This window comes from Bombina bombina, chromosome 4 (assembly GCF_027579735.1).
Source record: "Bombina bombina isolate aBomBom1 chromosome 4, aBomBom1.pri, whole genome shotgun sequence".
In the NCBI taxonomy this organism is placed as follows: Eukaryota; Metazoa; Chordata; class Amphibia; order Anura; family Bombinatoridae; genus Bombina; species Bombina bombina.
This window is the reverse complement of record NC_069502.1, coordinates 788,628,085-788,654,647: the sequence shown is the minus strand read 5'-3', so window position 1 is coordinate 788,654,647 and position 26,563 is coordinate 788,628,085. Positions and strand designations below refer to the sequence as shown.

General features: G+C 39.7%; 1 protein-coding gene across 1 annotated transcript in view; it reads right to left on the bottom strand.

Moving 5' to 3' along the window:
- Positions 1–26,563, bottom strand: part of IGF2R (insulin like growth factor 2 receptor) — a gene marked incomplete in the record, with an annotated part of 598,770 nt that overhangs the window by 84,145 nt on the left and 488,062 nt on the right.

Below are 26,563 nucleotides of genomic sequence, written 5' to 3'. Positions count from 1 at the left end.
AGAGAATCTCAGACACTAAAAGTGATCTGGATGAATCGGAATATGCAGATACACATCCTGTAAATCTATTGTAGACATATAATGCCCTTGCTAAACAAAAGGCAGGATAGTCCTACAGTAACCATCTTGAATGTTGGTATCCAAACATAACGATTCAATAATGATAGATCCAGAACTGGTCTGAAGGAATTGACCTTCTTTGGTACAATGAAGAGATAAAATAAAACCCCAGCCCCTGTTCCAGAACTGGAACTGGCATAAATACTCCAGCCAACTCTAGATCTGAAACACATTTCAGAAATGCTGAGCCTTTGCTGTGTTAACTGGGACACGGGAAAGAAAAGAATCTCTTAGCAGGAGGCCTTAACTTGAAGCCAATTCTGTACCTTTCTGAAACAATGTTTCTGAAACCAGAGATTAAGAACGGAATTTATCCAAATTTCTTTGAAGAAAACGTAATCTGCCCCATACCAGCTGAGCTGGAATAAGGGCCGCACCTTCATAGGTACTTAGGAGCTGGCTATAGGTTTCTATAAGGCTTGGATATATTCCAAACTGGAAATAGTTTCCAAACTGATACCGCTCCTGAGGATGAAGGATCAGGCTTTTGTTCCTTGTTGTGAGGAAAGGAACGAAAATGATTATTTACCCTGGAAAGAAAGGGAAAGCAAAGTTGACTTAGAAGACATGTCAGCATTCCAAGTTTAATCCATAAAGCTTTTCTAGCTAAAATAGCTAGAGACATATACCTGACATCAACTCTAATGATATCAAAAGATGGTATCACCAATAAAATTATTAGCATGATATAGAATAATAATAATGATATAAAATTATGATCTGTTACTTGTTGCGCTAAAGCTTCTAACCAAAAAGTTGAAGCTGCAGCAACATCCGCTAAAAATATAGCAGGTCTAAGAAGATTACCTGAACATAAGTAAGCTTTTCTTAGAAAGGATTCAATTTTCCTATCTAAAGGATCCTTAAATGAAGTACTATCTGCCATAGGAATAGTAGTACATTAGCAGGAGTAGAGACAGCCCCATAACCTTAGGGATTTTTGTCCCAAAAAACTCTAATCTGTCAGATGGCACAGGATATAATTTGCTTAAACGTCTAGAAGGAGTAAATAAATTACCCAAATTATTCCATTCCCTGGAAATTACTTCAGAAATAGCATCAGGGAGATAAAACACTTCTGGAATAACTACAGGAGATTTAAAAACCTTATTTAAACGTTTACATTTAGTATCAAGAGGACCAGAATCCTCTATTTCTAATGCAAATAACACTTCTTTAAGTAAAGAACGAATAAATTCCATCTTGAACAAATACAAAGATTTATCAGCATCAACCTCTGAGACAGAAACCTCTGAACCAGAAGAACCATTATCAGTATCAGAATGATTATGTTCATTTAAAAATTCATCTGAAAAAAAGAGAAGTTTTAAAAGACTTTTATGTATACTAGAAGGAGAAATAACAGACATAGCCTTCTTAATGGATTTAAAAAATAAAATCTCTTATGTTATCAGGAACACTCTGAAAATTAGATGTTGACGGAACAGCAACAGGTAATGTAACAGTACTAAAGGAAATTTTATCTGCATTAATAAGTTTGACATGACATGCAATACAAATAACAGCTGGAGAAACAGATACCAAAAGTTTATAGCAGATACACTTAGCTTGGTAGCTCCAGCACTGTGCAGTGATTTTCCTGTAGTATCTTCTGACTCAGTTGCAACGTGGAACATCTTGCAATATGTAAAAGAAAAAAACAACATATAAAGCAAAATTGATCAAATTCCTTAAATGACAGTTTCAGGAATGGGAAAAAAATGCCAGTGAACAAGCTTCTAGCAACCAGAAGCAATAAATAATGAGACTTAAATAATGTGGAGACAAAAATGACGCCCATATTTTTTAGCGCCGAAAAAGACGCCCACATTATTTGGCGCCTAAATGCTTTTGGCGCCAAAAATGACGCCACATCCGGAACGCCGACATTTTTGACGCAAAAAAACGTCAAAAAATGACGCAACTTCCGGCGACACGTATGACGCCGGAAACAGAAAAAAAAAATTTGCGCCAAAAAAGTCCGCGCCAAGAATGACGCAATAAAATGAAGCATTTTCTGCCCCCGCGAGCCTAACAGCCAACAGGGAAAAAGTCAAATTTTTAAAGGTAAGAAAAAATGATTGAAACAAATGCATTTATCCCAAATATGAAACTGACTGTCTGAAAATAAGGAATGTTGAACATCCTGAGTCAAGGCAAATAAATGTTTGAATACATATATTTAGAACTTTATATAAAAGTGCCCAACCATAGCTTAGAGTGTCACAGAAAATAAGATTTACTTACCCCAGGACACTCATCTACATGTTTGTAGAAAGCCAAACCAGTACTGAAACGAGAATCAGCAGAGGTAATGGTATATATAAGAGTATATCGTCGGTCTGAAAAGGGAGGTAAGAGATGAATCTCTACGACCGATAACAGAGAACCTATGAAATAGACCCCGTAGAAGGAGATCACTGCATTCAAATAGGCAATACTCTCCTCACATCCCTCTGACATTCACTGCACGCTGAGAGGAAACCGGGCTCCAACTTGCTGCGGAGCGCATATCAACGTAGAATCTAGCACAAACTTACTTCACCACCTCCATCGGAGGCAAAGTTTGTAAAACTGAATTGTGGGTGTGGTGAGGGGTGTATTTATAGGCATTTTAAGGTTTGGGAAACTTTGCCCCTCCTGGTAGGAATGTATATCCCATACGTCACTAGCTCATGGACTCTTGCTAATTACATGAAAGAAATATATATATATATTATTTTGAGAGAGGGTCTTGTCTACTAGAAAATAAACTTTATTAGGGGTCTCTAGACATAAGATTTTGTTTTGTTGCGAATATAATGTCCCACTCCCTTACAAATACCCATGTGTTTTTATTTAATTTATTTTTAACAGATCTGAGGGGTTTGAAGAACCTCCTCTATCCATCTCCCTAAGCTTGGTCATTCTGCCCCCTTTGTGAAGTCAGCACGTGCGTATGTGGTGATGTCAACGGCACTCATTAAGCTTGGGAGTGCCGTCCACTAGGCCACCAACGATCCCCAGCCTGTAGTGCAGGGGATAGCTAAAGACAGCATTTTATTGGTGATCTTTCTGCATGAAGAAAAGTGCGCCCACAGATTGTGATGCAAAGTGGTTCTCAGAATTTTGCCGATTTGCTTTTAAAGCGGCTCTCAGAATTTTTCTATTTTTTTTCTATTATTATTTTGTCTTCATAGTCATACTCAAGTCACCAGTAATTAATGCTTATAACAGAGGAAGAAAATTGTGTCTACAGTGATTAATTAGTTACACAGCCAGTCTAATGGGTGTTTTTAAAGGCAAGAATTAATAGAAAGACAAACTATTATTATCATTTATTTGTATAGCGCCACAAAATTCGATAGCGCGTGCTACAGAAATAGAGGTATACAGTGACAAGGCTTTGTAATAAAATACAAAACATAACAGACTAAATAGATCTAGTACAAAAGGAATAGTACGTTTATGGTTTGTGGTTTTATCTATTTCATATAAAATAACTATCTGAGAACTTGCGTTATCCTAACAGTATTATGCATATAATCTGTGCTATCAATTTGTTAGGCATCTAAGGTACACTTTTAAATGAACCAATATTATAAAAAACAAATGACTAACAATCAGTTGTTACTTTGAACGTGGGAATATGAACAATGACAAGTTTGATAAATCATGTTTACACATTAAAATACATTTGAGATTTAAATATTAAATAAATAAAAATATTTAGAGGGACACTGAACCCATTTTTTTTCTTTCATGATTCAGATAAAGCATGACATTTTAATCAAATTTCTAATTAACTGCTATTATCAATTTTTCTTTGTTCTCTTGCTTTCTTTATTTTAAAAGCAGGAATGTAAATCTTAGCAGCCAGCCCATTTTAGGTTCAGCACCATGGATAGCGCTTGCTTATTGGAGGCTTACATTTAGCCACCAATAAGCAAGCATAACCCAGGTTCTCAACCAAAAATGGGCCGGCTCCTATGCATCACATTCCTGCTTTTTAAATAAAGATAGCAAGAGAACGAAGAAACATTAATAGGAGTAAATTAGAACGTTGCTTACAATTGCATGCTCTATCTGAATCATGAAAGAAAAAAAAATGGGTTTACTGTCCCTTTAACCCCTTAACGACCGACGACGTATGCCATACGTCCTCAAAAAAAAAGCACTTAACGACCGAGGACGTATGGCATACGTCGTCGGTTAAACAGAGCACTGGAAGCGATCGAAATCGCTTCCAGCTGCTCTAACAGTATTGCAGGCTTGCCTTGATGTCTAGGCATCCTGCAATACTGTTCCCGAGTGCCGGGACCGGATTGATCACTCCCCCACGAGTGATCACTTCCGGTTTCGCTCCACGTGGAGCCCGGCAGTGTTTCAGAGCATCGGAAGCGATCGGACACGCTTCCGATGCTCTGCTTGTGTGCTAAGTGCCTCGGTGGGTCGAGGCACTTAGTTGGTTATTAATATATAAATTAAAAATAATAAAAAAAAACGGATAAAATAAAAAAAAAGCCCAAATAGCCCCCCCCCCCCTCCCCCTTCACTAGGCATCCAAGATGGCGATGCCCAGTGCATCATGGGGCCTCTGGGGGTGTCCCTAGCCTGCATCATCATAGGGGCAAGCTAGGGTCCCCCAATCTGAGCCTCCCACCCTAAAAAAAAATAATAATAATAATAATAAAATACCCCATTTGTCTGATCATGTCAACATTTGTAAATATTGACTATGATCAGTGTGGATCTCCCTCCCTCTCCTCACTTGCCATTTTGTTGGAGAGAGAGAGAGACCTGTATTTAGCAGAGAGAGAGATTTATTTCTTTTATTTGTTAAAAAATATAGAACCAAAGGCTCTTTTCAGAGCCATTAACCCCTAGCTTGCCAGTGATCACTATATATCACTGGCAGTAGCATAGGTGCACTTTTTTTTTGCTGCATTTTGCTGTCTGTGCATTTTTTTAGGGGTTAATTTTGTTGTTGTAATTTTTTAAAAACCCAAAGGCTCTTTTCAGAAACATTTAGTTAATTTAATTTAATTTTCAGAGCCATTAACCCCTAGCTTGCCAGTGATCGCTATAAATCACTGGCAGTTGCATAGCTGTACTTTTTTGCTGTCTGTGCATTTTTTTAGGGGTTAATTTTGTTGTTGTAATTTTTTAAAAACCCAAAGGCTCTTTTCAGAAACATTTAGTTAATTTAATTTAATTTTCAGAGCCATTAACCCCTAGCTTGCCAGTGATCGCTATAAATCACTGGCAGTAGCATAGCTGTACTTTTTTGCTAGTTAATTTAGTTAATTTATTTTATTTAATTTTCAGAGCCATTAACCCCTAGCTTGCCAGTGATCGCTATAAATCACTGGCAGTTGAATAGCTGTACTTTTTTGCTGTCTGTGCATTTTTTTAGGGGTTAATTTTGTTGTTGTAATTTTTTAAAAACCCAAAGGCTCTTTTCAGAAACATTTAGTTAATTTAATTTAATTTTCAGAGCCATTAACCCCTAGCTTGCCAGTGATCGCTATAAATCACTGGCAGTAGCATAGCTGTACTTTTTTGCTAGTTAATTTAGTTAATTAATTTAGTTAATTTAATTTTTTTTAGTAATTGTTTTCTGTGACAGATACAAAAATGTCACAGAAAAGATATAGTGCTGAGGAAGCGTATGCCATCCTTGCGTCAGAGTCAGATGCCTCTATTTCTGACTCAGACCCCAATTTTGACCCTGCCATGTGCTCAGATACATCACTAGATGCAGTCTCAACTGATAGTGATGTATCTGTGGCTGCTAGCCCCCCTGCCAGCCCCCCTGCCAGAAGGAGGCGTGTTGCTGCCATTGCTGCTGAAGAGTGGGTAACGCCTCATCTCCAGAGGCCAGATATCCCACCCTTCACAGCAAATGCTGGCATAAATATAGATGTGGCAGGTTTTAGCCCCCAGCAGTTTCTGGAAGTGTTTCTGGGCGATGATATATTGGGGAACATTGTCGCCCAAACTAATTTATATGCCCATCAGTTCCGTGCTGCAAAGCCTGGAACATATTTGGCAAAGCAGCAATGGGCCCCCATCAATGTGCCAGAATTCAAAAAATTCTGGGCATTGACTATGCTGATGGGCATCATAAAGAAACCCTCCATTCGCTCCTACTGGAGTACTAGCCCCATCTGCTCTACCCCCATTTTCTCCCAGACTATGTCGAGGAAGAGGTATGAAATGATTCTGCATTTCATGCACTTCAGCGACAACAGCCTGTGCCCCCCTAGGGAGCATCCCCAATTTGACAGGCTGTATAAAATCCGCCCCCTGATAACCCACTTTTCTGCCAGGTTTGCAGAGGCTTATACACCTGGAAGGAATATATGCGTTGATGAATCCCTAATGAAGTATAAGGGAAGGCTGGGATTCAAGCAGTATATTCCTTCCAAACGCTCCAGATATGGGGTAAAGGTGTATAAGCTCTGTGACAGCGAGACTGGGTATACTCAGGCCTTCCGGGTGTATGAGGGAAAGGATAGCCACCTTGACCCTCCAGGTTGCCCAGAACATATGGGAACCACTGGCAAGATTGTCTGGGACCTGATATTACCCCTAATGAACAAAGGGTATCACTTGTACTTAGACAATTTTTATACAAGTGTCCTTTTGTTCAAGCTACTGTATTGCTTTGATACAGTAGCTTGCGGTACAATTAAAAAGAACCGCGCAGGTTTCCCAGGACAACTTGTACGCACCCGGCTACGAAGGGGGGAGACCGCAGCTCTGCGCCAAGAGGAGCTGTTGGCACTTAAGTACAGAGACAAGAAGGATGTATACCTTCTTACCACCATCCACACAGAGAGGACGGTGGCGGTTTCTGTACGTGGCAGAGCTGAGATCATAAGGAAGCCAGTGTGCATCAAATCTTATAACCGGCATATGGGTGGGGTTGATCTGGCTGATCAGCTGCTGCAAGCCCTACCTAATTATGCGGAAGACAAGGGCCTGGTACAAAAAGGTTGCAATTTACCTAATGCAGATTGCAACCCACAACGCTTTTTTGTTGTTCAAAAAAGCAAACCCCAGAGTTAAAAAAAAACTTTTTTACAGTTTCAGCTCCAGATTATTACTGGGATTTTGTACCATGATGCACCTGCTCCCCGGGCGGTGATGGGAGAGAGCAGAGTTGGGGCTACTCATTTTATTTTTAAAATCCCCCCTACTGCCACAAAGCAGAAACCACAAAAAAAATGCAGAGTCTGTACCAAGAGGGGGAAGAGAAGGGACACCATATATTACTGTCCTGATTGCCCTGGACAGCCTGCACTCTGCATTGGGGACTGCTTCAAGCGGTACCATACAATGGTCAATTTTAAAAAAAATAAATACATTTGGTGTTATATATATATATATATATTTTTTTTTTTGGTTATGTTTACTGTTAGATGGGTTTTTTTTTTTTTTTACTTTTACTGTGCCAGATTTTTACATTTCACTACTCTATTTTTTTCTAAAATTGGGCCTGTTTTTTTTTAACCAAAACCCCTGTCAAACCTATGCAGGGTGCCTTGCAAAAAACAACCTGAAGTATGTTTTTGTAATAACTTACAACAGTCTCTCCTAAATCATAGTCAAAAAGCAATGTGTCTGTAAAAATGAAAATTGAAAAATTACCACCATACACTTTCTCCAATTTTTTGGGCTAAAACGGTTGCTTCAAAGGCATCAAAGCACACCATATACAATACCTTGGGGTGTCAACATTGAAAAAATATACACTTTCATGGCAATAAATAAAAGTGGGGTATGCGATAGGCCACAAACTAAAGATAGGCCTATCAGAAGAAATACTCTCATTGTTAATAACTAAAATCACAAGTCATAAAATTGTAACATAACCTTCCCAAAATCCTGGCAAACCTATTCATGGGGGGCATAGGTGTACTCAGGGTGCCTTGCAGAAAACAACCTGAAGTATTCTTTTGCAATAACAACAGTCTCTCCTAAATCATAGTCAAAAAGCAATGTGTCTGTAAAAATGAAAATTGAAAAATTACCACCATACACTTTCTCCAATTTTTTGGGCTAAAACGGTTGCTTCAAAGGCATCAAAGCACACCATATACAATACCTTGGGGTGTCAACATTGAAAAAATATACACTTTCATGGCAATAAATAAAAGTGGGGTATGCGATAGGCCACAAACTAAAGATAGGCCTATCAGAAGAAATACTCTCATTGTTAATAACTAAAATCACAAGTCATAAAATTGTAACATAACCTTCCCAAAATCCTGGCAAACCTATTCATGGGGGGCATAGGTGTACTCAGGGTGCCTTGCAGAAAACAACCTGAAGTATTCTTTTGCAATAACAACAGTCTCTCCTAAATCATAGTCAAAAAGCAATGCGTCTGTAAAAATTAAAATTGAAAAATAACCACCATACACTTTCTCCAATTTTTTGGGCTAAAACGGTTGCTTCAAAGGCATCAAAGCACACCATATACAATACCTTGGGGTGTCAACTTTTCAAATATATGCACATTCATGGAAAACAAATAAATTGGGGTATGTTAAAAGACCCCCCAAAAAGACGATAGGCAAAGAAAATATGTTAAATGTGAAAAAAAATCAAACGCATGTCAGACATTTGGCAATGCACCCCCCAAACAAGCCACCAAACCTATGCATAGGTGGTATCACTGAACTCAGGAGATGTTGGTGACCACATATTGGTGTCTTCTTTGGTAATAACACATAACAGGAGCTGTGAATCCATGTCTAAAGTACAATGTATGGGAACAATAACACAAAAATATGAATGCCCAATAGTTTGACAAAGACTAGTGGTTAAATTAGTGCATGGAAAGTGTTAAAAACATAATTTATGTAAGAACTTACCTGATAAATTCATTTCTTTCATATTAGCAAGAGTCCATGAGCTAGTGACGTATGGGATATACATTCCTACCAGGAGGGGCAAAGTTTCCCAAACCTTAAAATGCCTATAAATACACCCCTCACCACACCCACAATTCAGTTTAACGAATAGCCAAGAAGTGGGGCGATAAGAAAAAAGTGCGAAAGCATATAAAATAAGGAATTGGAATAATTGTGCTTTATACAAAAAAATCAAAACCACCACAAAAAAAGGGCGGGCCTCATGGACTCTTGCTAATATGAAAGAAATGAATTTATCAGGTAAGTTCTTACATAAATTATGTTTTCTTTCATGTAATTAGCAAGAGTCCATGAGCTAGTGACGTATGGGATAATGATTACCCAAGATGTGGATCTTTCCACGCAAGAGTCACTAGAGAGGGAGGGATAAAATAAAGACAGCCAATTCCTGCTGAAAATAATCCACACCCAGAATAAAATTTTTAATGAAAAAACATAAGCAGAAGATTCAAACTGAAAACACTGCCTGAAGTACGTTTCTACCAAAAACTGCTTCAAAAGAAGAAAACACATCAAAATGGTAGAATTTAGTAAAATTATGCAAAGAGGACCAAGTTGCTGCTTTGCAAATCTGATCAACCGAAGCTTCATTCCTAAACGCCCAGGAAGTAGAAACTGACCTAGTAGAATGAGCTGTAATCCTTTGAGGCGGAGTGTTACCCGACTCAACATAGGCATGATGAAATAAAGATTTCAACCAAGATGCCAAAGAAATGGCAGAAGCTTTCTGGCCTTTTCTAGAACCGGAAAAGATGACAAATAGACTAGAAGTCTTTCGGAAAGACTTAGTAGCTTCAACATAATATTACAAAGCTCTAACAGCATCCAAAGAATGCAATGATTTCTCCTTAGAATTCATAGGATCAGGACATAATGAAGGAACCACAATTTCTCTACTAATGTTGTTAGAATTCACAACCTTAGGTAAAAAATTCAAAAGAAGTTCGCAGCACCGCCTTAACCTGATGCAAAATCAGAAAAGGAGACTCACAAAAAAGAGTAGATAATTCAGAGAATCTTCTGACAGAAGAGATGGCCAAAAGAAACAAAACTTTCCAAGAAAGTAATATAACGACCAAAGAATGCATGGGTTCAAAAGGAGGAGCTTGAAGAGCCCCCAGAACCAAATTCAAACTCCAAGGTGGAGAAATTGACTTAAAGACAGGTTTTATACGAACCAAAGGTTGTACAAAACAATAAATATCAGGAAGATTAGCAAACCTTCTGTGAAAAAGAACAGAAAGAGCAGAGATTTGTCTTTCAAGGAACTTGCGGACAAACCTTTATCTAAACCATCCTGAAGAAACTGTAAAATTCTCGGTATTCAAAAAGAATGCCAAGAAAAAAGATGAATAAGACACTAAGAAATATAAGTCTTCCAGACTCTATAATATATCTCTCTAGATACAAATTTATGAGCCTGTCACATAGTATCAATCACAGAGTCAGAGAAACCTCTTTGACCAAGAATCAAGCGTTCAAACTCCATACCTTAAAATTAAGGTTTTGAGACAGAAAAACTGGTCTTAACGGAAGAGTCCACAGCTGGCAAGAGGCCATCCGGACAAGATCCGCATACCAAAACCTGTGAGGCCATGCTGGAGCTACCAGCAGGACAAACGAGCATTCCTAAGAATATTGGAGAATACCCTTGGAAGAAGAACTAGAGGCGGAAAGATATAGGCAGGATGACACTTGTAAGGAAGAAATAATGCATCCACTGCCTCCGCCCGAGGATCCCGGGATCCGGACAGATACCAGGGAAGTTTCTTGTTTAGATGAGAAGCCATCAGATCTATTTCTGGGAGTTCCCACATTTGAACAATCTGAGGAAATACCTCTGGGTGAAGAGACCATTCGCCCAGGTGCAACGTTTGGCGACTGAGATAATCCGCTTTCCAATTGTCCATACCTGGGATATGAACCGCAGAGATTAGACAGGAGCTGGATTCCGCCCAAACCAAAATTCGAGATACTTCTTTCATAACCAGAGGACTGTGAGTCCCTCCTTGATGATTGATGTATGCCACAGTTGTGACATTGTCTATCTGAAAACAAATGAACAACTCTCTCTTCAGAAGAGGCCAAGACTGAAAAGCTCTGAAAATTGCACGGAGTTCCAAAATATTGATCGGAAATCTCACCTCCTGAGATTCCCAAACCCCTTGTGCCGTCAGATACCCCCACACAGCTCCCCAACCTGTAAGACTTGCATCTGTTGAGATTATAGTCCAGGTCGGAAGAACAAGAAGCCCCCTGAACTAAACGATGGTGATCTGTCCACCATGTCAGAGAGTGTCGTATAATCGGTTTAAAGATATTAATTGAGATATCTTTGAGTAATCCCTGCACCATTGGTTCAGCATACAGAGCTGAAGAGGTCGCATGTGAAAACGAGCAAAGGAGATCGCATCTGATGCGGCAGTCCTAAGACCTAAAATTTCCATGCATAAGGCTACCAAAGGGAATGATTGTGACTGAAGGTTTTGACAAGCTGATATCAATGTTAAACTTCTCTTGTCTGACAAGGACAGAGTCATAGACACTGAATCTATCTAGAAACCTAAAAAGGTTACCCTTGTCTGAGGAATCAATGAACTGATTGGTAAATTGAACCTCCAACCATGAACTTGAAGAAACAACACAAGTCAATTCGTATGAGATTCTTCGAAAATGAGAAGACTGAGCAAATACCAAGATATCGTCCAAATAAGGAAATACCAAAAACCCTGTTCTCTGATTACAGAAAGAAGGGCACCGAGAACCTTTGAAAAAAATTCTTGGAACTGAGGCTAGGCCAAACGGTAGAGCCAAAAAACTGGTAATGCTTGTCTAAAAAGAGAATCTCAGACACTAAAAGTGATCTGGATGAATCGGAATATGCAGATACACATCCTGTAAATCTATTGTAGACATATAATGCCCTTGCTAAACAAAAAGCAGGATAGTCCTACAGTAACCATCTTGAATGTTGGTATCCTTACATAACGATTCAATATTGATAGATCCGGACCTGGTCTGAAGGAATTGACCTTCTTTGGTACAATGAAGAGATAAAATAAAACCCCAGCCCCTGTTCCAGAACTGGAACTGGTATAATTACTCCAACCAACTCTAGATCTGAAACACATTTCAGAAATGCTGAGCCTTTGCTGTGTTAACTGGGACACGGGAAAGAAAAAAATCTCTTAGCAGGAGGCCTTAACTTGAAGCCAATTCTGTACCTTTCTGAAACAATGTTCTGAAACCAGAGATTGAGAACGGAATTGATCCAAATTTCTTTGAAGAAAACGTAATCTGCCCCATACCAGCTGAGCTGGAATAAGGGCCGCACCTTCATGGGTACTTAGGAGCTGGCTATAGATTTCTATAAGGCTTGGATATATTCCAAACTGGAAAAAGTTTCCAAACTGATACCGCTCCTGAGGATGAAGGATCAGGCTTTTGTTCCTTATTGTGAGGAAAGGAACGAAAATGATTATTAGACCTAAATTTACCTTAGATTTTTTATCCTTTGGTAAAAAAGTTCCCTTCCTTCCAGAAACAATTGAGATAATAATTTAATACCCTGGAAAGAAAGGGAAAGCAAAGTGACTTAGAAGACATATCAGCATTCCAAGTTTAATCCATAAAGCTTTTCTAGCTAAAATAGCTAGAGACATATACCTGACATCAACTCTAATGATATCAAAAGATGGTATCACCAATAAAATTATTAGTATGTTATAGAATAATAATAATGCTATAAAATTATGATCTGTTACTTGTTGCGCTAAAGCTTCTAACCAAAAAGTTGAAGCTGCAGCAACATCCGCTAAAAATATAGCAGGTCTAAGAAGATTACCTGAACATAAGTAAGCTTTTCTTAGAAAGGATTCAATTTTCCTTAAATAAAGTACTATCTGCCGTAGGAACAGTAGTACATTTAGCAGGAGTAGAGACAGCCCCATAACCTTAGGGATTTTGTCCCAAAAAAAACTCTAATCTGTCAGATGGCCCAGGATATAATTGCTTAAACGTTTAGAAGGAGTAAAAGAATTACCCAAATTATTCCATTCCCTGGAAAATTACTTCAGAAATAGCATCAGGGAGATTAAACACTTCTGGAATAACTACAGGAGATTTAAAAACCTTATTTAAACGTTTAGATTTAGTATCAAGAGGACCAGAATCCTCTATTTCTAATGCAATTAATACTTCTTTAAATAAAGAACGAATAAATTCCATCTTGAACAAATACAAAGATTTATCAGTATCAGAATGATGATGTTCATTTAAAAATTCATCTGAAAAAAAGAGAAGTTTTAAAAGACTTATGTAAACTAGAAGGAGAAATAACAGACATAGCCTTCTTAATGGATTTAAAAAATAAAATCTCTTATGTTTATCAGGAACACTCTGAAAATTAGATGTTGACGGAACAGCAACAGGTAATGTAACAGTACTAAAGGAAATTTTATCTGCATTAATAAGTTTGTTATGACATGCAATACAAACAACAGCTGGAGAAACAGATACCAAAAATTATAGCAGATACACTTAGCTTGGTAGCTCCAGCACTAGACAGCGATTTTCCTGTAGTATCTTCTGACTCAGATGCAACGTGAGACATCTTGCAATATGTAAGACAAAAAAACAACATATAAAGCAAAATTGATCAAATTCCTTAAATGACAGTTTCAGGAATGGGAAAAAATGCCAAAGAACAAGCTTCTAGCAACCAGAAGCAATGAAAAATGAGACTAAAATAATGTGGAGACAAAAGCGACGCCCATATTTTTTAGCGCCAAATCAGACGCCCACATTATTTGGCGCCTAAAATGCTTTTGGCGCCAAAAATGACGCCACATCCGGAACGCCGACATTTTTGGCGCAAAATAACGTCAAAAAATAACGTCAAAAAATGACGCAACTTCCGGCGACACATATGACGCCGGAAACGGAAAATAATTTTTGCGCCAAAAAAGTCCGCGCCAAGAATGACGCAATAAAATGAAGCATTTTCAGCCCCCGCGAGCCTAACAGCCCACAGGGAAAAAAAACATAATTTATGCTTACCTGATAAATTCCTTTCTTCTGTAGTGTGATCAGTCCACGGGTCATCATTACTTCTGGGATATTAACTGCTCCCCTACAGGAAGTGCAAGAGGATTCACCCAGCAGAGCTGCACATAGCTCCTCCCCTCTACGTCACTCCCAGTCATTCGACCAAGGACCAACGAGAAAGGAAAAGCCAAGGGTGAAGTGGTGACTTGAGTATAAATTAAAAAATATTTACCTGCCTTAAAAACAGGGCGGGCCGTGGACTGATCACACTACAGAAGAAAGGAATTTATCAGGTAAGCATAAATTATGTTTTCTTCTGTTAAGTGTGATCAGTCCACGGGTCATCATTACTTCTGGGATACCAATACCAAAGCAAAAGTACACGGATGACGGGAGGGATAGGCAGACTCTTTATACAGAAGGAACCACTGCCTGAAGAACCTTTCTCCCAAAAATAGCCTCCGATGAAGCAAAGGTGTCAAATTTGTAAAATTTGGAAAAAGTATGAAGCGAAGACCAAGTTGCAGCCTTGCAAATCTGTTCAACAGAGGCCTCATTCTTGAAGGCCCAAGTGGAAGCCACAGCTCTAGTAGAATGAGCTGTAATTCTTTCAGGGGGCTGCTGTCCAGCAGTCTCATAAGCTAAACGAATTATGCTACGAAGCCAAAAAGAAAGAGAGGTAGCGGAAGCTTTTTGACCTCTCCTCTGCCCAGAGTAAATGACAAACAGAGAAGACGTTTGTCGGAATTCCTTAGTTGCCTGCAAGTAAAATTTTTGAGCCCGGACTACATCCAGGTTGTGCAGTAGACGTTCCTTCTTTGAAGAAGGATTTGGGCATAAAGAAGGAACAACAATCTCTTGATTGATATTCCTGTTAGTAACTACCTTAGGTAAGAACCCAGGTTTAGTACGCAGGACTACCTTATCCGAATGAAAAATCAAATAAGGAGAATCACAATGTAAGGCTGATAATTCAGAGACTCTTCGAGCCGAGGAAATAGCCATTAAAAATAGAACTTTCCAAGATAACAACTTTATATCAATGGAATGAAGGGGTTCAAACGGAGCGCCCTGTAAAACATTAAGAACAAGGTTTAAACTCCATGGTGGAGCAACAGTTTTAAACACAGGCTTAATCCTGGCCAAAGCCTGACAAAAAGCCTGGACGTCAGGAACTTCTGACAGACGTTTGTGTAACAGAATGGACAGAGCTGAGATCTGTCCCTTTAATGAACTAGCAGAAAAACCCTTTTCTAAACCTTCTTGTAGAAAAGACAATATCCTAGGAATCCTAACCTTACTCCAAGAGTAACCTTTGGATTCACACCAATGTAGGTATTTACGCCATATCTTATGGTAAATCTTTCTGGTAACAGGTTTCCTAGTCTGTATTAAGGTACTAATAACTGACTCAGAAAACCCACGTCTTGATAAAATTAAGCGTTCAATTTCCAAGCAGTCAGCTTCAGAGAAGTTAGATTTTGATGTTTGAAGGGACCCTGTATCAGAAGGTCCTGTTTCAGAGGTAGAGACCAAGGCGGACAGGATGACATGTCCACCAGGTCTGCATACCAAGTCCTGCGTGGCCACGCAGGTGCTATTAGAATCACTGATGCTCTCTCTTGTTTGATTCTGGCTATCAATCGAGGAAGCAACGGGAAGGGTGGAAACACGTAAGCCATCCTGAAGTCCCAAGGTGCTGTCAGAGCATCTATCAGGACTGCTCCTGGATCCCTGGATCTGGACCCGTAACGAGGAAGCTTGGCGTTCTGTCGAGACGCCATGAGATCTATCTCTGGTTTGCCCCAACGTCGAAGTATTTGGGCAAAGACCTCCGGATGAAGTTCCCACTCCCCCGGATGAAAAGTCTGACGACTTAAGAAATCCGCCTCCCAGTTCTCCACTCCCGGGATGTGGATTGCTGACAGGTGGCAAGAGTGAGACTCTGCCCAGCGAATTATCTTTGATACTTCCATCATAGCTAGGGAGCTTCTTGTCCCTCCCTGATGGTTGATGTAAGCTACAGTCGTGATGTTGTCCGACTGAAACCTGATGAACCCCCGAGTTGTCAACTGGGGCCAAGCCAGGAGGGCATTGAGAACTGCTCTCAATTCCAGAATGTTTATTGGCAGGAGACTCTCCTCCTGACTCCATAGTCCCTGAGCCTTCAGGGAATTCCAGACGGCACCCCAACCTAGAAGGCTGGCGTCTGTTGTTACAATTGTCCAGTCTGGTCTGCTGAATGGCATCCCCCTGGACAGGTGTGGCCGAGAAAGCCACCATAGAAGAGAATTTCTGGTCTCTTGATCCAGATTCAGAGAAGGGGATAAGTCTGAGTAATCCCCATTCCACTGACCTAGCATGCACAGTTGCAGTGGTCTGAGGTGTAAGCGTGCAAAGGGTACTATGTCCATTGCCGCTACCATTAAGCCGATTACCTCCATACATTGAGCCACTGACGGGTGTTGAATGGAATGAAGAGTGCGGCAAGCACTTTGAAGTCTTGATAGCCTGTCCTCTGTCAGGTAAATCTTCATTTCTACAGAATCTATAAGAGTCCCCAGGAAGGGAACTCTTGTGAGTGGAACGAGTGAACTTTTCTTTTCGTTCACCTTCCATCCATGTGACCTTAGAAATGCCAGCACTAACTCTGTATGAGATTTGGCAGTTTGAAAGCTTGAAGCTTGTATCAGAATGTCGTCTAGGTATGGAGCTACCGAGATTCCCCGCGGTCTTAGTACCGCCAGAAGAGCACCCAGAACCTTTGTGAAGATTCTTGGCGCTGTAGCCAATCCGAATGGAAGAGCCACAAACTGGTAATGCCTGTCTAGGAAGGCAAACCTTAGGTACCGGTAATGATCTTTGTGAATCGGTATGTGCAGGTAAGCATCTTTTAAATCTACAGTGGTCATGTACTGACCCTCTTGGATCATAGGTAAAATTGTCCGAATAGTCTCCATCTTGAACGATGGAACTCTTAGGAATTTGTTTAGGATCTTTAAGTCCAGGATTGGTCTGAAAGTTCCCTCTTTTTTGGGAACCACAAACAGATTTGAGTAAAACCCCTGTCCCTGTTCCGATCGTGGAACTGGATGGATTACTCCCATTAACAAGAGCTCTTGTACGCAGCGTAGAAAAGCCTCTTTCTTTGTCTGGATTGTTGACAATCTTGACAGATGAAATCTCTCTCTTGGAGGAGAGTATTTGAAGTCCAGAAGGTATCCCTGAGATATTATCTCTAGCGCCCAGGGATCCTGAACATCTCTTGCCCAAGCCTGGGCGAAGAGAGAAAGTCTGCCCCCCACTAGATCCGATCCCGGATCGGGGGCCCTCAATTCATGCTGTTTTGGGGGCAGCAGCAGGTTTCCTAGTCTGCTTGCCCTTGTTCCAGGACTGGTTAGGTTTCCAGCCTTGTCTGTAGCGAGCAACAGCTCCTTCCTGTTTTGGTGCAGAGGAAGTTGATGCTGCTCCTGCTTTGAAATTACGAAAGGAACGAAAACTAGACTGTCTAGTCTTGGCTTTGGCTTTGTCCTGAGGCAGGGCATGGCCTTTACCTCCTGTAATGTCAGCGATAATCTCTTTCAACCCGGGCCCGAATAAGGTCTGCCCTTTGAAAGGTATATTAAGCAATTTAGACTTAGAAGTAACATCAGCTGACCAGGATTTTAGCCACAGCGCCCTGCGTGCCTGAATGGCGAATCCTGAATTCTTCGCCGTAAGTTTAGTAAGATGTACTACGGCCTCCGAAATGAATGAATTAGCTAGTTTAAGGACTCTAAGCCTGTCCGTAATGTCGTCCAGAGTAGCTGAACCAATGTTCTCTTCCAGAGACTCAATCCAGAATGCCGCTGCAGCCGTGATCGGCGCAATGCATGCAAGGGGTTGCAATATAAAACCTTGTTGAACAAACATTTTCTTAAGGTAACCCTCTAACTTTTTATCCATTGGATCTGAAAAAGCACAGCTATCCTCCACCGGGATAGTGGTACGCTTAGCTAAAGTAGAAACTGCTCCCTCCACCTTAGGGACCGTTTGCCATAAGTCCCTTGTGGTGGCGTCTATTGGAAACATTTTTCTAAATATCGGAGGGGGTGAGAACGGCACACCGGGTCTATCCCACTCCTTAGTAACAATTTCAGTAAGTCTCTTAGGTATAGGAAAAACCTCAGTACTCGTCGGTACCGCAAAATATTTATCCAACCTACACATTTTCTCTGGTATTGCAACTGTGTTACAATCATTCAGAGCCGCTAACACCTCCCCTAGTAATACACGGAGGTTTTCCAGTTTAAATTTAAAATTTGAAATATCTGAATCCAGTCTGTTTGGATCAGAACCGTCACCCACAGAATGAAGTTCTCCGTCCTCATGTTCTGCCACCTGTGACGCAGTGTCTGACATGGCCCTAATATTATCAGCGCACTCTGTTCTCACCCCAGAGTGATCACGCTTACCTTTTAGTTCTGGTAATTTAGCCAAAACTTCAGTCATAACAGTAGCCATATCCTGTAATGTGATTTGTAATGGCCGCCCAGCTGTACTCGGCGCTACAATATCACGCACCTCCCTCTGAGCGGGAGATGTAGGTACTGACACGTGAGGCGAGTTAGTCGGCATAACTCTCCCCTCGTTGTTTGGTGAAATTTGTTCAATTTGTACAGATTGATTTTTATTTAAAGTAGCATCAATACAGTTAGTACATAAATTTCTATTGGGCTCCACTTTGGCATTGCAACAAATGACACAGGTATCATCTTCTGAATCAGACATGTTTAACACACTAGCAAATAAACTTGCAACTTGGAAATACAATTCAAATAGAATAATATTAAAATGTACTGTGCCTTTAAGAAGCACAGAAGATCTATGACAGTTAAAAATTAATAAATTGAAACAGTTATAGCCTCAATCCTTGTAAACAACACAACTTTAGCAAAGGTTTAATCCCATTAGCAAAGATAACAATTTCTGAAAGCAGGAAACAAATTACAGAATAAAAGTTTTTATTTCAGTCAAACTATAATTCTCACAGCTCTGCTGAGAGAAATTACCTCCCTCAAAATAAGTTTTGAAGACCCCTGAGCTCTGTAGAGATGAACCAGATCATGCAGGGAATACAATGAGTTGCTGACTGAAATATTTGATGCATAGTAAAAGCGCCCCTCCCCCACACACACAGCAGTGAGGGAGAACAGAAACTGACAGAAAAAACAGATTTAAGCAACTGCCAAGTGGAAAAATGGTGCCCAAACATTTATTCACTCAGTACCTCAGCAAATGAAAACGATTTTACATTCCAGCAAAAACGTTAAACATAATCTCTAGTTATTAAACAGCTTTATGTCTTTCTTACAGTGTAATTCTAGTGAAGTACCATTCTCCCAGAATACTGAAGTGTAAAGTATACATACATGACATTATATCGGTATGGCAGGATTTTCTCATCAATTCCATTGTCAGAAAATAAAAACTGCTACATACCTCTATGCAGATTCATCTGCCCGCTGTCCCCTGATCTGAAGTTTACCTCACTCCTCAGATGGCCGAGAACAGCAATATGATCTTAACTACTCCGGCTAAAATCATAGCAAAACTCTGGTAGATTCTTCCTCAAACTCTGCCAGAGAGGTAATAACACACTCCGGTGCTATTTTAAAATAACAAACTTTTGATTGAAGATATAAAACTAAGTATAATCACCATAGTCCTCTCACACGACCTATCTAGTTGCTGGGTGCAAGAGAATGACTGGGAGTGACGTAGAGGGGAGGAGCTATGTGCAGCTCTGCTGGGTGAATCCTCTTGCACTTCCTGTAGGGGAGCAGTTAATATCCCAGAAGTAATGATGACCCGTGGACTGATCACACTTAACAGAAGAAAGAGTCAAATTTTTGAAGGTAAGAAAAAAATGATTAATTCAAATGCATTATCCCAAATATGAAACTGACTGTCTGAAAAATAAGGAAAGTTGAACATTCTGAGTCAAGGCAAATAAATGTTTGAATACATATATTTAGAACTTTATAAACAAAGTGCCCAACCATAGCTTAGAGTGTCACAGAAAATAAGATTTACTTACCCCAGGACACTCATCTACATGTTTGTAGAAAGCCAAACCAGTACTGAAACGAGAATCAGCAGAGGTAATGGTATATAAATAAGAGTATATCATCGATCTGAAAAGGGAGGTAAGAGATGAATCTCTACGACCGATAACAGAGAACCTATGAAATAGACCCCGTAGAAGGAGATCACTGCATTCAAATAGGCAATACTCTCCTCACATCCCTCTGACATTCACTGCACGCTGAGAGGAAAACCGGGCTCCAACTTGCTGCGGAGCGCATATCAACGTAGAATCTAGCACAAACTTACTTCACCACCTCCATCGGAGGCAAAGTTTGTAAAACTGAATTGTGGGTGTGGTGAGGGGTGTATTTATAGGCATTTTAAGGTTTGGGAAACTTTGCCCCTCCTGGTAGGAATGTATATCCCATACGTCACTAGCTCATGGACTCTTGCTAATTACATGAAAGAAATACCTGCATTTGAAATACCCTAGGAAGTCTACTTTTCAAAAATATATGGTTTGATTGTGGTAAATTACATTGGCCGGCTTCAGAAATGTCTTAAATAGGACATGGGTGCATGGGATGTGAAAATTCAAAGTGGAAAAAATGGAATGGGCTTCCTAAAAATAAGGCCTTTTAGCCCCCAGAGAACCCAACACACGTATACATAGGTGGTATCACTGTACTCAGGAGATATTGTTGAACACATATTGAGGTGGTTTTTGGCAGTAACACATAACAGGAACTGAAAATACATGCCTAAAGTACAATGTGTGTGAAAAATAACACAAAAAAGTGACTACCCAAAAGTTTGACAAAGACTAGTGGTTGAATTAGTGCATGGAAAGTGTTAAAATACCAGCATTTGAAATACCCTAGGGTGTCTACTTTTCAAAAATATATGGTTTGATGGGGGTAAATTCCATTGGCCAGCTTCAGAAATGTCCCAAATAGGACATGGGTGCATGATGACCGATGTGAAAATTCCAAGTTGAAAAACTGGAATGCGCTCTCTAAAAATAAGGGCTTTTAGCCCACAGAGAACCCAACACACCTATACATAGGTGGTATCACTGTACTCAGGAGATGTTGTTGAACACATATTGAGGTGTTTTTTGGCAGTAACACATAACAGGAACTGAAAATCCATGCATAAAATACAATGTGTGTGAAAAATAACACAAAAAAATAACTACCCTAAAGTTTGACAAAGACTAGTGGTTTAATTAGTGCATGGAAAGTGTTAAAATACCAGCATTTGAAATACCCTAGGGTGTCTACTTTTCAAAAATATATGGTTTGATGGGGGTAAATTCCATTGGCCAGCTTCAGAAATGTCCCAAATAGGACATGGGTGCATGATGACCGATGTGAAAATTCCAAGTTGAAAAACTGGAATGCGCTCTCTAAAAATAAGGGCTTTTAGCCCACAGAGAACCCGACACACCTATACATGGGTGGTATCACTGTACCCAGGAGATGCTACTGAAGACATATTAGGGTGTTATTTGGCAGTAACCCTTACCATTTTATCAGTAAATGTATTCTTAAATTGCTATTTGTCAAAAAATCAAATTATTTTTTTCCCCCCCCAAACTTTGGCATAGATTGGTGGTAAAATGGTTGCATGAAAAAAGTCAAAATACCCCAAGTTTAATACCTTAGGTTGTCTTCTTTTAAAAAATATATACATTTGAAGGGTTATTCAGGGATTCCTGACAGATATTGGTGTTACAATGTAACTATCGCCAATTTTGAAAAAACATGGTTTTGAAATAGCAAAGTGCTACTTGTACTTATTGCCCTATAACTTGCAAAAAAAGCAAAGAACATGTAAACATTAGGTATTTCTAAACTCAAGACAAAATTTAGAAACTGTTTAGCATTGGTATTTTATGGTGGTTGTAGATGTGTTAGAGATTTTGGGGCTCAAAGTTAGAAAAAGTGTTTTTTTTTTTCATTTTTATAATTTTTTTATAGTAAATTATAAGATATGATGAAAATAATGGTATCTTTAGAAAGTCCATTTAACGGCGAGAAAAACGGTATATAATATGTGTGGGTACAGTAAATGAGTAAGAGGAAAATAACAGTTAAACACAAACATCGCAGAAATGCAAAAATAGCCTTGGTCCCAGATGGTCAACAAATTGAAAAGTGGTCTGGTCACTAAGGGGTTAATGACCACAGCACTTTTCCATTTTCTGTCCGTTTGGGACCAAGGCTATTTTTACATTTCTGCGGTGTTTGTGTTTAGTTGTAATTTTCTTCTTACTCATTTACTGTACCCACACATATTATATACCTTTTTTCTCGCCACTAAATGGACTTTCTAAAGATACCATTATTTTCAGCATATCTTATAATTTACTATAAATTTGTTTTATAAAATATGAGGAAAAATGGAAAAAAACACACTTTTTCTAACTTTGACCCCCAAAATCTGTTACATATCTACAACCACCAAAAAACACCCATGCTAAATAGTTTCTAAATTTTGTCCTGAGTTTAGAAATACCCAATGTTTACATGTTCTTTGCTTTTTTTGCAAGTTATAGGGCCATAAATACAAGTAGCACTTTGCTATTTCCAAACCACTTTTTTCCAAAATTAGCGCTAGTTACATTAGAACACTAATATCTTTCAGGAATCCCTGAATATCCCTTGACATGTATATATATTTTTTTAGTAGACATCCCAAAGTATTGATCTAGGCCAATTTTGGTATATTTCATACCACCATTTCACCGCCAAATGCGATCAAATACAAAAAATCGTTCACTTTTTCACAAATTTTTTCACAAACTTTCGGTTTCTCACTGAAATTATTTACAAACAACTTGTGCAATTATGGCATAAATGGTTGTAAATTCTTCTCTGGGATCCCCTTTGTTCAGAAATAGCAGACATATATGGCTTTGGCGTTGCTTTTTGGTAATTAGAAGGCTGCTAAATGCCACTGCGCAACACAAGTGTATTATGCCCAGCAGTTAAGGGGTTAATTAGGGAGCTTTTAGGGAGTTTGTAGGGTTAATTTTAGCTTTAGTGTAGTGTAGTAGACAACCCCAAGTATTGATCTAGGCACATTTTGGTATATTTCATGCCACCATTTCACCGCCAAATGCGATCAAATTAAAAAAAATAAAAGTTAAATTTTTCACAATTTTAGGTTTCTCACTGAAATTATTTACAAACAGCTTGTGCAATTATGGCACAAATGGTTGTAAATGCTTGTCTGGGATCCCCTTTGTTCAGAAATAGCAGACATATATGACTTTGGCGTTGCTTTCTGGTAATTAGAAGGCTGCTAAATCCTGCTGCGCCTCACACGTGTATTATGGCTAGCAGTGAAGGGGTTAATTAGGGAGTTTGTAGGGAGCTTGCAGGGTTAATTTTAGCTTTAGTGTAGAGATCAGCCTCCCACCTGACACATCCCACCCCCCTCCCAAACAGCTCCCTTCCCTCCCCCACCCCACAATTGTCCCCGCCATCTTAAGTACTGGCAGAAAGTCTGCCAGTACTAAAATAAAAGGGTTTTTAAAAAAAAAAAAAATTTTTTTTAAGCATATTTACATATGCTACTGTGTATGATCCCCCCTTAGCCCCCAACCTCCCTGATCCCCCCCCAAAACCGCTCTCTAACCCTCCCCTCTGCCTTATTGGGGGCCATCTTGGGTACTGGCAGCTGTCTGCCAGTACCCAGTTTGCAAAAAAAAGTGCTTTTTTTTGTTTGTTTGGTTTTTTTTCTGTAGTGTAGCTTCCCCCCCACACAGAAAACCCCCCACCTTGCTGATCGTTTTTTTTTTTTTTACTTTAGACATTTAACATTTTTTATTATAGCATTTTCTGTAGCGTAGCGGTTCCCACCCGCTCCCTCCCCGCGCACGCGCCCGCCCTCCCGTGCACGCCCCGGCCATCCCCGCCCACGATCCCGCCCCCCTCCACATCACCAGGGCCATCGATGGCCGCCACCCGCCTCCCGGTCCGGCTCCCACCCACCAACGCAGTGAGCCACCGATCTCCGGTGCAGAGAGGGCCACAGAGTGGCTCTCTCTGCACCAGATGGATTAAAAAGGTTATTGCAGGATGCCTCCATATCGAGGCATCACTGCAATAACCGGAAAGCAGCTGGAAGCGAGCAGGATCGCTTCCAGCTGCTTTCCACACCGAGGACGTGCAGGGTACGTCCTCAGGCGTTAACTGCCTTTTTTTTTTGAGGACGTACCCTGCACGTCATCAGTCGTTAAGGGGTTAAAGACAATACTTTATCAGCATGCTATTTCATCTTTACAAATGTTAATGTCAAATTCTAAAATAATTTTTGAATAAAAAAAAAAAGACTAACAAAATGTGTTGTTTTCAACTATAGAAACAGGAAAAACATAATTTATGTAAGAACTTACCTGATAAATTAATTTCTTTCATATTGGCAAGAGTCCATGAGCTAATGACGTATGTGATATACAATCCTACCAGGAGGGACAAAGTTTCCCAAACCTCAAAATGCCTATAAATACACCCCTCACCACACCCACAATTCAGTTTAACGAATAGCCAAGTAGTGGGGTGATAAAGAAAGGAGTAAAAAGCATCAACAAAGGAATTTGGAAATAATTTTGCTTTATACAAAAAAATCATAACCACCATAAAAAGGGTGGGCCTCATGGACTCTTGCCAATATGAAAGAAATGAATTTATCAGGTAAGTTCTTACATAAATTATGTTTTTTTTTTCATGTAATTGGCAAGAGTCCATGAGCTAGTGACGTATGGGATAGCAATACCCAAGATGTGGAACTCCACACAAGAGTCACTAGAGAGGGAGGGATAAAATAAAAACAGCCATTTTCCGTGAAAATATTAAATCCACAACCAAAAGAAATAATTTTTTTTCTCATAAATGAAAGAAAAAAAACTTAAAACATAAGCAGAAGAATCAAACTGAAACAGCTGCCTGAAGAACTTTTCTACCAAAAACTGCTTCTGAAGAAGCAAAAACATCAAAACGGTAGAATTTAGTAAATGTATGCAAAGAAGACTAAGTTGCTGCTTTGCAAACCTGATCAACTGAAGCTTCATTCTAAAAGGCCCACGAAGTAGAGACTGATCTAGTAGAATGAGCTGTAATTCTCTGAGGCGGGGCTTGACCCGACTCCAAATAAGCTTGATGAATCAAAAGCTTTAACCAAGATGCCAAGGAAACGGCAGAAGCCTTCTGACCATTCCTAGAACCAGAAAAGATAACAAATAGACTAGAAGTCTTCCTGAAATCTTTAGTAGCTTCCACATAATATTTCAAAGCTCTTACCACATCCAAATAATGTAAGGATCTCTCCAAAGAATTCTTAGGATTAGGACACAAAGACGGGACAACCATTTCTCTATTAATGTTGTTAGAATTCACAACCTTAGGTAAGAATTTAAATAAAGTCCGCAAAACTGCCTTATCCTGATGAAAAATCAGAAAAAGGAGATTCACAAGAAAGAGCAGATAATTCAGAAACTCTTCTAGCAGAAGAGATGGTCAAAAGGAACAACACTTTCCAAGAAAGTAGTTTAATGTCCAAAGAATGAATAGGCTCAAACAGAGGAGCCTGTAAAGCCTTCAAAAGAAAATTAAGACTCCAAGGAGGAGAGATTGATTTAATGACAGGCTTGATACGAACCAAAGCCTGCACAAAACAGTGAATATCAGAAAGCTTAGCAATCTTTCTGTGAAATGAAACAAAGAGCAGAGATTTGTCCCTTCAAGGTACTTGCAGACAAACCCTTATCCAAACCATCCTGATGAAACTGTAAAATTCTAGGAATTCTAAAAGTATGCCAAGAGAATTTATGAGAACACCAAGAAATATAAGCCTTCCAAACTCGATAATAAATCTTCCTAGAAACAGATTTACGAGCCTGTAACATAGTAGTAATCACTGAGTCAGAGAAACCTCTATGACTAAGCACTAGGCGTTCAATTTCCATACCTTCAAATTTAAAGATTTGAGATCCTGATGGAAAAACGGACCTTGAGACAGAAGGTGCGGCCTTAATGGAAGTGGCCAAGGTTGGCAACTGGACATCCGAACAAGATCCGCATAACAAAACCTATGAGGCCATGCTGGAGCTACCAGCAACACAAACAATTGTTCGATGATGATTTTGGAGATCACTCTTGGAAGAAGAACTAGAGGCGGGAAAATATAAGCAGGTGGGTAACACCAAGGAAGTGACAACGCATCCACTGCTTCCGCATGAAGATCCCTGGACCTGGACAGGTACCTGGGAAGTTTCTTTTTTAGATGAGAAGCCATCAGATCTATTTCTAGAAGACCCCATATATGAACAATCTGAGAAAACACATCTGGATGGAGGGACCACTCCCCCGGATGTAAAGTCTGACGGCTGAGATAAT